This window comes from Ochotona curzoniae, unplaced genomic scaffold, assembly GCF_017591425.1.
Source record: "Ochotona curzoniae isolate NIBS_2020 unplaced genomic scaffold, NIBS_Ocur_1.0 contig_2321, whole genome shotgun sequence".
Taxonomy (NCBI): domain Eukaryota; kingdom Metazoa; phylum Chordata; class Mammalia; order Lagomorpha; family Ochotonidae; genus Ochotona; species Ochotona curzoniae.
In genome coordinates this window covers 723,656-735,028 of record NW_024465421.1, presented here as the reverse complement: position 1 = coordinate 735,028, position 11,373 = coordinate 723,656, and positions in this window count along the sequence as shown.

Sequence of the window (11,373 nt, the reverse complement as noted above, 5' to 3'; positions counted from 1 at the left end):
GAAACTTGGTCTGAGGTGATCCCAGGCCTGAATCTTGTGTGTGCATGCCAGTCCAGGGTCCGGCAGTCCACCACCCCAATCAGCTTACGCACATGCTGGTGGTTGCAATTGCGGGGTCAGTTCCATTTCCAGCCCTGTCTTCCACATGAACTGATGGGTGTTGCAGTCTAGCCCAGTCCTGCCCACCTCATACTCGGCCCTCACGCAAAACAGTGGGAGCTGCAGCCTAGTTGGGGTGACTCCCAATAACTCCCACAAGGCTTGCCCCCTGCCCTGGTTCCCATCCTTGCCAGTAAGTATAGCAGACTAGTCCAGTCTGTCCCACATCCCATTCAGCTCTCCTATATGTCAGTGGATACTGAAGCCTAGTTCAACCCAACAAGCACCATTATCCAGCCCACACACATGCTGGTGGGTGCCCTTCTGTCCAACCACCCCTGCCCCAGTCCTGATTTTCATGCTCTCCAGTGGGAGTGGTAGCCCAAGAGGGAGGTGCCCACTATTTCTGTCCTGGGTCATACACTTTCCAGGTGGTTCTGGAATTTAGCTTGACAGAATTAGCCCCCCAGTGCCAGCCTCTGCCAGCTGATGTTGCGGCAAAGCCCAACCAACCCTCACCCACTCTGATTTATGCTTGCACCAGTAGGAACAATCAGCCCAACCTGGTTTTTTCCCTGATTTAGCTCACATGAGGCCCACAGGCCTGGTCTGGTCTGTCCCCATCTCGACTCATGCTCTCCAGTGGGAGTGGCTGTCCAGCAAGGGAGCCCTCCACGTTCCCCCTGCTAGCTTTATCCCTGCCCTCCCCCCAGGTCTTGTGTGTGCTGGTTGGGCGCTATGGCACAATCTGGCATGGCCTACCTCACCTCAGCTTTTGCCAATGGCTGCTGTAGCCTGGCCCTGCCCACCCCCAATTACAACTCAGCTTGGTGGGGGCAAAAGCCTAGCCCAGCCCAACCGGCACCAAGTCCAAGCCATAATGTGTACTGATGTGTGTTGCAACCGAACGTGGTCTGACCCACACTCCGTTCTGGTGCTCGAGTTTGCCAGCAGGTGATATGAACCTGTACCAAATGTTTGCCACTGGGTACTGTTCCTGATCTGGTCCAGGCTGCTCCCTTTCGTGGTTCTTGGGCTCACCTGCATACAATGTCCCAACAGAGTTTCCCAGACTCCTCCATCAGAACCATTCCCAATGCCAGATCTCGTGCACATGGGTGGGTCCATGGGCCAGCCCTACTCAGTCTACCTCCTGATCTAGCAGGAACAATGGCCTTTCCTGACCAGCCTTCAACCCATTCCGGTTATTATTGTTGGGTGTTATAGCCCAGTCTAGCCTGGTCCACACGCAGACACAGCTCATAGCTGGCTCATCAGGGGCAAAAACCTAGCCTAGCCCTCCCTACACCTACCCTGGTCCTCACGAACACCAGTGGGTGCTGGGGTCTAACCCAGTGTGGTGTACTCAGCCTCAGGCTACACTTGTGCCAAGGTATGCTACAGCCATGTCCAGACCAGAACATGGCTCCCATTCCAGCCCCGTGCTTACCAGTGGGAACCACAAACCAGCCAGGGTGTCTCCTTAGCTCCCCAACTAGATGTGTTCCTGGCTATAGATCTTGCACATGGCAGTGGTTGTTCCAACCTAGCTTGTCCTAATCCCTCACCTGTCATGACCTTTGTGTTTGGGTGCTGTAGCCTGTCCTGAGCAGCCTAAACCAAGTCCCACTACTCACTGGCGGGTGCTGGAATCTGGTCCTGCTCCGTCTGCTCCCCTCCTAGTCTCATGCAATATGGTATGTGTGACAGCTTAGCTGAACTTGACCTGTGCTCCAGCCTGGTTTCTGTCCTTGCCAGTGAAGTAAGGTTGGTTCGGCCCTGCCCGCTCGCCCCACTCCAAAGCCAACCCACACATTAGCCGGCCAGAAACAAGTGCTCACCAGCAGGAGACGTGACCCCCAACAGATTCTCCAGGTTCCCAGGTTCCTCCACTCGGTCCACTCCCTGACCCAGAGCTCACATGCTCCAGCAGGTGCAAGGTCCTTGCCCGCCATAGCCTGCCACTCCATCTTAGCCTTTTTATGAGCCGGAGAATATTGCGGCCCGGCCTGCCTCACACCCTGTGGTAGGATGCCTGTTTGAGTACCGCAGCCTTGACCTGTCCATGCTGCCAGCAGCCCCAGCACCTATGAGTTTTGGTGGGTTCTGTAGTCGATCCTAGCTCAGCCCATCTCCACCCCAACTCTTAAGCTAACCAACAGGACCTGTATCTCCACAGGGTTGGGCCCATTTATCCCCCGCAGCATCTACCTCCGGACCTGGTTCTCTCACGTGCTGCTTGGTGTCATGACCCTTTCTAGTGTGACTCATCCCTGTTCCGACACTCAGTCAGATACTGGGATCCAACCCTGCCAGACAGGCCCTCAGCCATAGCTTTGGTGTGGACTGGCATGTGGCAGTCAGGGTGGCCAGCAGGCATTGCCTGGCACCTAAGGGTGCACTGGCCGCCCAACAGCCAGGACTCATTCACCATGTGGCGACAGTGTCCGTGGGCAGAGTCGCAGGCTTTGAGTCCAACCTGGCTTGGGTACTCCGCAAGCGAGCCACCACACTGCAGAGGGCTGCTGTCACCCGAGCCTCCAAGGTCGAACTCACACGCATATATATGTTGTCTTTAGTGATTTCCAATTTTCTCTTCATGCTTTTCTGATTTTTCCAAATTTTCTGTAGCAAATGGGTTATTTTTATGATCATAATCAGATCCGTGAATGTTTTTCCTTTCTTTTTCTTTTTGGTAAAGATTCTTTTTTTTTTTTTCTTTTAATTTGAAAGTCAGATATACAGAGGGGAGGAAAGACAGAGAGGAAGATCTTCTGTCTGCTGATTCGCTCCTCAAGTGGCCACTATGACCACAGCTGAGCTGATCTGAAGCCAGGAGCCAGGAGCTTCTTCCAGGTTTCCCATGTGGGTGCAGGGTCCCAAGGCTTTGGGCCGTCCCCGACTGCTTTCCCAGGCCACAGGCAGGGAGCTGGATGGGAAGTGGAGCAGCCGGGATATGAACCAGCGCCCATATGGGATCCTGGGCATGCAAGGTGAGGACTTGGGCCACTAGGCTCTGGGCCCAGTAAGTGGTTTTGTTTTGTTTTGTTGTTGTTGTTGTTTTTCTAAAAATGGAAGGCAAACAGGAAAAAAATAAATTGATTGTTTACTAGTCAGTCCTTATATATTTAGTTAGTCTGAGTTAACTTTCTATTCCCTAACAGGAGGTGTGGAAAGACCCAAGACCATTTAGGCTTTAAACGCACTTACAGTTCCTGACGTTCTTACATTGTCACACGCAGCTAATTCCTGCAGCCAGGTCCTCTTTTCACGATTTACCGCAAGGCAAAACACCAGACTGGTAAGATTTTAGGGGGGCCTTTTATTCCAATGGGGTAGGAACAGGAGCGGGAGTGAAGGGTGGGGGGGAGCAGGAAGGGACCCTTCTCCTGCCATGATGGCAGGATGGGGGCTGCCAGGGCAAGGCAAAGAGGCAGGCTGGAGGGGATGGGGGAGAACCAGAAGAAGGGAAGCAGAGAGAGAGGGGGAAGGAGGAGGGAGGGGCTGTGTGGACAGCCCCAGGGACTGGTGACTGAGCTTGTCAGAGCCACAGGGTGGGGATAAGGGAGAGGGGCCAGAGAGACCGGCCAATGGGATTCTCAGGTAATGTGCCAGGTTGCGTCTGATTGGTGGATAACCAGAACAGCGCCTGTGGGAAAGGGGAAGCAGGAATTGGTGCAGGGTCCAAGATGGGATGTTTGAATCACTTCTCACATCCTGAACCTGTGAATCTGACAGCAGGATCCCCAGACTGGTTCCTTCTCCCCAGGAGTGCAGCCCTATTCAGCCACTGGATCTCGGAGGTGTGCACGTGGGGGTTTCCACCTGCCGGAATGGGTGAGGCCACCAAGTTAGTGAGTGCAGGCAGAAGCCCTGAGATGCTCCAACACTGTGTGGAGGGAAGCGGTCCCCATCACTTGGAGAGAAAGTTTAGCACAGTATCTCCTCTGAGGCCATTCTCCCCCCCACTCGCAGGTCCTTGAACACAATACCCTCCAATGCCCCTGGATGGACCCTGCTTCCTGTCCCTCTCCTCCTGCTCAGATTCCAGTGCCCGGTTCTCACAGCTTCAGCTTCACTCTTGTCCCGTGGGCGCGCACACGTGCATGCACACACACACACACACACACACACACACACACACACGCGCGCGCGCGCGCATGTACAAGCCATTCTCTGAAATCCCTCCCAGCCTCCAGCCCCTTGGGTTCCCCCTGTTCTCTTCCAGCTTCTCTGCCAGACTGAAGCCCTGTTTCTTCTGCCTCCCCGTGTATCTGGCTGAAACCTCCTGGCTCTGCAAGCCTGGACGCCTTTGTTCCACCTGCAGGCTGCGTCTCCCCGCCCGCCCCCCCACCACCCCTTGCCTGCGGACACCCCATTGGGAGCCTTTTCTCTGATCCACTCCTCCCCTTTCTCCTTTCCAGCACCGCAGGCATCTGTCTTTTCCACCTGCCCAGGCTGACCCAGGAGGGAGCACAGCTTCTTGACTGCTCCCAATGCAGCTGCATGGCTGCACTGACTGAACACTCCACTGTAGAATTACAAAAGGGAAACCACGCTAACAAATGGGGAAGTCGCTGAGCCCTGCCCCTGGTGGGTCCTATTTATAACCTCTGCTTTTATAATTGGGTCTTTTTTTTTTTTTTTTTTTTTTCCCTGATTTGGCCACCAGGGCCAAATGTGGTATTCCCCCTCTGTCTCAGGTGAACAGTTGGAAAGTGTGAAGAGGCCTTCAGGGGCCAACTCCTCCCAGATCTGAATTAAGCCCACACCCCTGGGATATTTCCTCCCTGCCAGGCAGTTGCTAAATTCAGCCAATTACCTCCTCATTTGTAGTTTATCTCAGGGAGGCCACTGACACGTCAACTTGGCCTCCTTAAGCTCAGTGGTGTTGCAATAAAGCTGCAGGCACGAACTGAGTTTCCCAACTAGTCTGCTTTCCCTGGCCCTGGACTGCAGAGGACAGGACACAGGGACCTTGTCATGGGGGTAAACACCAGGCCTTCTGAGACTCCCGGGGAGCCCTGGGAGGCCCAAGGCCAGGGAAGGAGACAACCCTGTGTTGGGGGGAGATCCTTAGTTGTTCATTTCCTGCCAGGCAGGGAGAGTCCAGCAGGAAGAATATTAGCCCTGAAGCTAAACATTGGAGCTTCAAGGCCCCTCCGCCATCCAGAGCCTCTTCAAGGGCCCTAAGAAGGCTGGAGCCTCAGGAACTGGCTGGTAACCTAGTAATTAAGGCCCAGGCAAGTTTCAGGTTCAGCTCCAGCTCCTGACTCCAGCTTTCTGCAGATGTGCATCCCAGAAGCTCCAGCTGGGTCCACATCAGCCACGTTAAGAACCTGGATTGAGTTTTGGGCTCCCACATAGACTTTGGCTTGGTCAAGCCCAGAGCTCTTGCCGAGCAGTAGGTGAGCAAATGAGAAGATGAGAGCAAGCGCTCTCTCTCTCTCTCTCTCTCTCTCTCTCTCTCTCTCTCTCATAATAAACAATACTTTCAAAGCATTTTTAAAGGCTAAGTGCCAGCAAGTGTTCATGTGACATGGCAAGTGCCACGGTGCCCCGTTTCTCAAGCCACTTGCGAGGTCAGCCCCAGCTACAAGCATCTCGCTTCTGCGCGTGGAGAAGCAGGAGTCTGTGGGCATTAGCAAATGCAGGCTCCCTCTGAGGATGACAGGGACGCTGGTAAGTGCTCTCTGCAGGAAACTCTGGACGACATGGTGTGCAATCAAGAGTCCCTGCCGCTGGATTTCCTTCTATTCCTGTTGTTTCAGCCTGCCCGTGCTGCTCTAACAAAAACATCTTGGACTGGGGTAGCGTTGTGCTTCAGCTTGTTAAGCCACTGCTTATATTACAGGCATCCCCTATTGGAGTCCAGGTTCAAGTCCAAGTTGCTCTGCTTCCAAACCACGTTCCTGCTAATGTCCCTGGGAAGGCAACAGAGGGTGGCTCAAGTTCTTGGGCCCCTGAATCCATGTGGGAGCCCCAGAAGAAGCTCCTGGCTCCTAGCTTCAGATCAGCCTTGCTCTGGCCATTGCAGCCATTTGCAAAGTGAGCCAGCAGATGGAAGATATGAGATCTCTCTCTCTCTCTCTCTCATTCTCTATAATTCTTTCAAATAGAAATAAATATGTTGGACCCGGCACGGTGGCCTAGCGGCTAAAGTCCTCACCTTGAACGCACCAGGATCCCATATGGGCGCCGGTTCTAATCCTGGCAGCTCCACTTCCCATCCAGCTCCCTGCCTGTGGCCTGGGAAAGCAGTCGAGGACGGCCCAAAGCCTTGGGACCCTGCACCCGTGTGGGAGACCTGGAAGAAGTTCCTGGCTCCTGGCTTTGGATCAGCACAGCACCAGCCGTTGCAGTCACTTGAGGAGTGAATCTGTGGACAGAAGATCTTCCTCTCTGTCTCTCCTCCTCTCTGTATATCTGACTTTCCAATACAAAAGAAAATAATAAAATAAATATGTTGTACTGAGTGATGTATAAAGAATAGAAGCTCACTGCACGCCACCCCAGAGGCTGGAAAGTCCAAGAACCAACTGCAGGTGGGCTTGATGAGTGGGGCCTATTCCTCACTCCTCCTAGATGATGCCTTTTAGCCATTCCCCGCATGGCGGAAGAGGCAACCTGGCTCCTGCAAGCCTCTTTCACGTGGGCATTAATCCTATTTCTGAGGGTGAGGCCCCATGTCCCGATCGCTTCCTGAAGGCCTCTCAATACAATCACACAGGGCGTTAGGATCAACACAGGAATCTGGGCAGGACCAGACCTACTCTCTCTGATCCTAGGATTACTTCCACATTGCTACCTGCACACATTGACACCCATCTTTGTCTTGGAATTCTCTTTCAAGAGAGCACAGCTCTCTTGTGACTCTGGCAAGCTAACTCTCAGGGTGGGATTCTGAAATCAGACCGTCATGCCAACCACTGACTAGTTAGAAGAGGGTGTCAACTTTTGGGGAGGGCGGTATTTTGGGGCGTTGTTACTAAGACTCCCTGTCTATTGTGAGTAGAGATAAAATACAAGGAGAAAAGGAAGCACTGAAAAAAGAGCAACAGTGAAACACGAGCAAGGGCAGTTATAGGGGTTGGGGAGAGAGCTTTTACTAAATACCCTGGGAAACTTGAAGAAAGGGAAGGACGGGCTCCATTCAACCAACGGTGACGTAGAACGTGATGGGAAAGCTAGAAGGTCTTCCTGACACTGTTAGAGAGATCTGAGAGAGTCCATGTTGAGGCAGAACCGCTACCCATGATGCCAACATCCCATATGAGAGTGCTGGTTTGGGCTCCGGATCCAGCTCTCTGCCAATGTGCCTGGGAAGACATTAGAAGATGGCCCATGTTGTAGGTGTTAGATTCACCGCTGGCCAAAATGTTAGATTCGCCGACCACCAGGGAAAGGATAACTCAATCGAATATATGAAAAGAATTTAGATAGCCTTTATTTCAGGGATCCAAGGTCACGGGCTTCCCTTCCCCATGCAGCAGAAAGACAGACGGGAAGGAGTGGGCTGCAGAGGAAGAGGGGCGCGGAAGAGACGGGAAGGGGTTTTGTAAGCTGAGACAGGGTCACCTCGGCCCTTACTAGTGGGGCATATGGGTCTATGCCCCTCGTTGGTGCAATAGTGGCTTCACAGCCTGAGAACCCGCCAGAATTCCACCATCCGCCATCTGCCATCCGTTCTGGGTCTGGTTGGAGGCAAACTCCGCCCTTCTCTGGTTACCATGGTAGCCATCGGTAGCGCCCCTGCCATCCAGGTGAGAGATATATAGCACAGCCCTGGCTGTTACACCACTGGATGGAAATCTTTTTTTTTCTCTGTCTCTCTGTATAAGCCACTGTCTTCCAAATAAATAAATCTTTTGTAAAAAGATAAAAGAAATCTTGGGGTGGACCTTTGGCCTAGTGATTATGGAATAGGATAAGAAACCTGCATCCCACATCAGAGTAAGCTTGGGATCAATCTCCAACTCAGACTCCTGATTCCAGCTTCCTGCTAACGCCCACCCTGAGAGGCAGCGGATGACGGCTCAAGTGCTTGAGGTCCAGTTGTTATGTGGAAGACCAGAATTAAGTTCTGCCAGCTCCAGCCTGCCCAAGCAGGCATTTGAGGAGTGAGGTAGTAGATGAGAGTGCTTTTTATTTCTCAAATAGATTTTAAAAAAAGAAGAAGAGTTATTCAACTCCTGCAGCTGAAAGGTGCACTGTGCTGAAACCAAGCCCATTATTTAGCCACAAGGTAGTGCAAGTTCCAGAGGCAGGCCCATGGCAAGGATGCTATAACCCACCAATGAGTGTTCAAACTCTGGTTTACCTAAGCCCTATCGCAGAGAAAGAAGCCATGCTTCCTTGAATGGCCTCCTCTTTTCAGGAGCCACAGCAAGAAGGGTACTACACACACAATCCTTTCCCAGATCCAAGCTTCCCAGGTCATCAACGAGAGCTGGATCAGAAGTGGAGCAGCCAGGACTAGAACCAGCACCCATATGGGGTGCCAGTGATGGCAGGGTAAGGATTAGCATGCTACTGTTAGAGTCCGGGCTAAAGTCCCCGGATGTCAGGGTGCAAGTTAGTCAACCCCAGAGTATGACAAAGAGTCTCGCTGGTAATGCAAACAGCAAACAGAGATTATTGCACCAGCATGCTGGGGCCGGACCGCACTTGGGCCACACAGGCCAGCCAAGCAGGGCGGTCGGACCTCGAACAGCCCAAGACAGAAGCTTATATAGGCCCTTTGGGTTGGGGAATACATCAAAGTAACAACCTTAGACATATTATTTTTTATGGCCTTCAGGCACAGGCAGCCTGGTCTGTTCCCATACCCATTATCTGTATGGCTCATCCCATTCTCACAGCCTCATCTTCCTCCTGTTCCTGGGACTGGAGAAGAATTGTGCCCTTGCCCCCCTGCACCTGGGTTTACAAAGTTGCAGGACAGCAAAGAACAGATTTATCACTAAAGTGGCATCCTCCCCAAAGTCCAGGCGCCTCCTGGCCTGGCAAAGTAGCAGTTTTTCAGCACAAAGGAACCTCACCCTGCCCAACAATAGCATTTTACCCTAACACTACATCACTGTATCAGCCCCCAACATGGTCCCTTTCGATGCTCATTGCTAAATAGACCACGAGAGGTGTGTCTTTGCAGGGGAAAGGCAGCAGCCCTCTTGGTCCCTAGAACTCAACCTGCCTTCACAGCGAAGTGAGGGAAAGGCAGAGGGAGGCAGTGTGTTAGCTGCCCAAGGCCAGGTTTGTTTTTACGCCATCCAACCCTAATTATTTCATTACTTCATATATAGCCATTATTGATGGTTAGGGTTTTGACACCTAAATTTAAGGGGACAAACATAAAGGTACTTGAAAAAGCTCACCGAGGGAGGGAGCATTTGGCTTACCAGCCAGGACATTGGTATCTTGGGGTTGGTGTTAATGTGCAATTGTTTAAGCATCAAATATGGGACCTGGCAAAATAGCTCAGTGGCTAAAGCCTCGCCTTACACATGCAAGGATCCCATCTGGGCACCGGTTCTAATCCCAGCAGCCCCGCTTCCCATCCAGCTCCCTGCTTGTGGCCTGGGAAAGCAGTCGAGGACAGCCCAAAGCCTTGGGACCCTGCACCCCTGTGGGAGACCCAGAAGAAGCTCCTGGCTTTGGATCAGCTCAGCTCCAGACATTTTGACCTCTTGGGGAGTGAACCAGCAGATGGAAGATCTTTACCCCTGTATCTTTTTCTCTCTCTCCCTCTCTTTCCCTCTGTCTCTTTGTCTATTGCTCTACTTTTTTCTTTTCTTTTTTTTTTTTTAAGATTTATTGATTTAATTGGAAAGGCAGATGTACAGAGAGGAAGAGAGACAGAGAGGAAGATCTTCTGTCCGATGATTCACTCCCCAAGTGACCACAACGGCCGGTGCTATGCCAATCTGAAGCCAGGAGCCAGGAACTTCTTTCCGGGTCTCCCACGTGAGTGCAGGGTCCCAAAGTTTTGGGTCTTCCTCAACTGCTTTCCCAGGCCACAAGCAGGGAGCTGGATGGGAAGTGGAGCAGCTGGGATTAGAACCAGCGCCCATATGGAATCCCGTCATGTTCAAGGCGAGGACCTTAACCATTACGCTATTGTGCCAAGCCAGACTGCGCCTTTTAAATAAAATAATAACTTAAAAAAAAAAACCCTCTACAACAGAAATAGTCTCCTCTGTCTCTCCCACAACCACATCCATGCCGACACCAAGTGCTGCCCGATATGCACTAACTGCCCGTACTCCCATCGGAGTGCCCGACCGAGGCTGGCTCAGACCCCACCTCGTCTTGCCTTCTCTGGGACTTTCATCCTGCACGCTCCCCTCTTGCTCTGATGCTGCTGAGTCATTCCTGCGTGGCCCTGAGACACATTCCAGGTGTCTGCTCATGAGAAATGTGTGCCCTTGAGCCAAATCCTTCACGGCAAAGTTTAAGGGGCAGACATTCCTATGTCCAGTGACCTAAGATCCTCGTATCCAGACAGGCTTCTCCCTAGCATGGCAGGCAAGCTGCAAAATCATGGATCATGTCCACGTTGTCTCAACTGCAGTCCTCCTATGCCCTCTAGTTGTTGCCCTGTGGCTTTATGTATCATGGTAGGCCCAGTAGCCTTGCCTGTTGATTGATCATGTGCTCTCATGTCAAAGCAGAGCAGATCTGTGTCATGAACAGAACTCGGTGGAAGGGGCAATTTCCTGTTTGCAAGGTCTGGAATTTTTGCCTCGTGCTTTCTCTTAAATGGCTTGTGGTGTCCTGGGGTTTCCGATCTGTTGGGAATCCCATACAGTGAGCAATCACAGCCTCCGGTTCCCAGCCAGCCAGGAGCTCAGGCCTGCTGCAACAGCCAAGTGGGTGTCCTGTCTTTGCTCACTGCATTCCCCAGCCCCAGTCAAGCTCTCAGTGGCTGAAGTCTTAGAGGACTCAATCTTTGGAACCAGAACTTCCCAGCTAAGCTGCTCTCAAATCCCCGGCCAACCGACACGGTGAGGCAGGATGTGTCTTTTGTTGTGGGCCCACTAAGCTGCTGGGAAATTTAAGCAACCATTGATCATTAATACAATAGCCAAGTTTATATTTCCAGTCCTGCCCAAGTTCATGTACTGCAGGATTGTCTGGTATTAACCCTCGAGAATTCAAGAACACCTTAGAATTAACATGAACAGATCTAACCCATTAAAAAAAAAAAAGGTTTATTTACTTGGAAAGTATGGGAGACAAGAAAGCAAAAAGAGACACAAAGACAGACAGATCTGT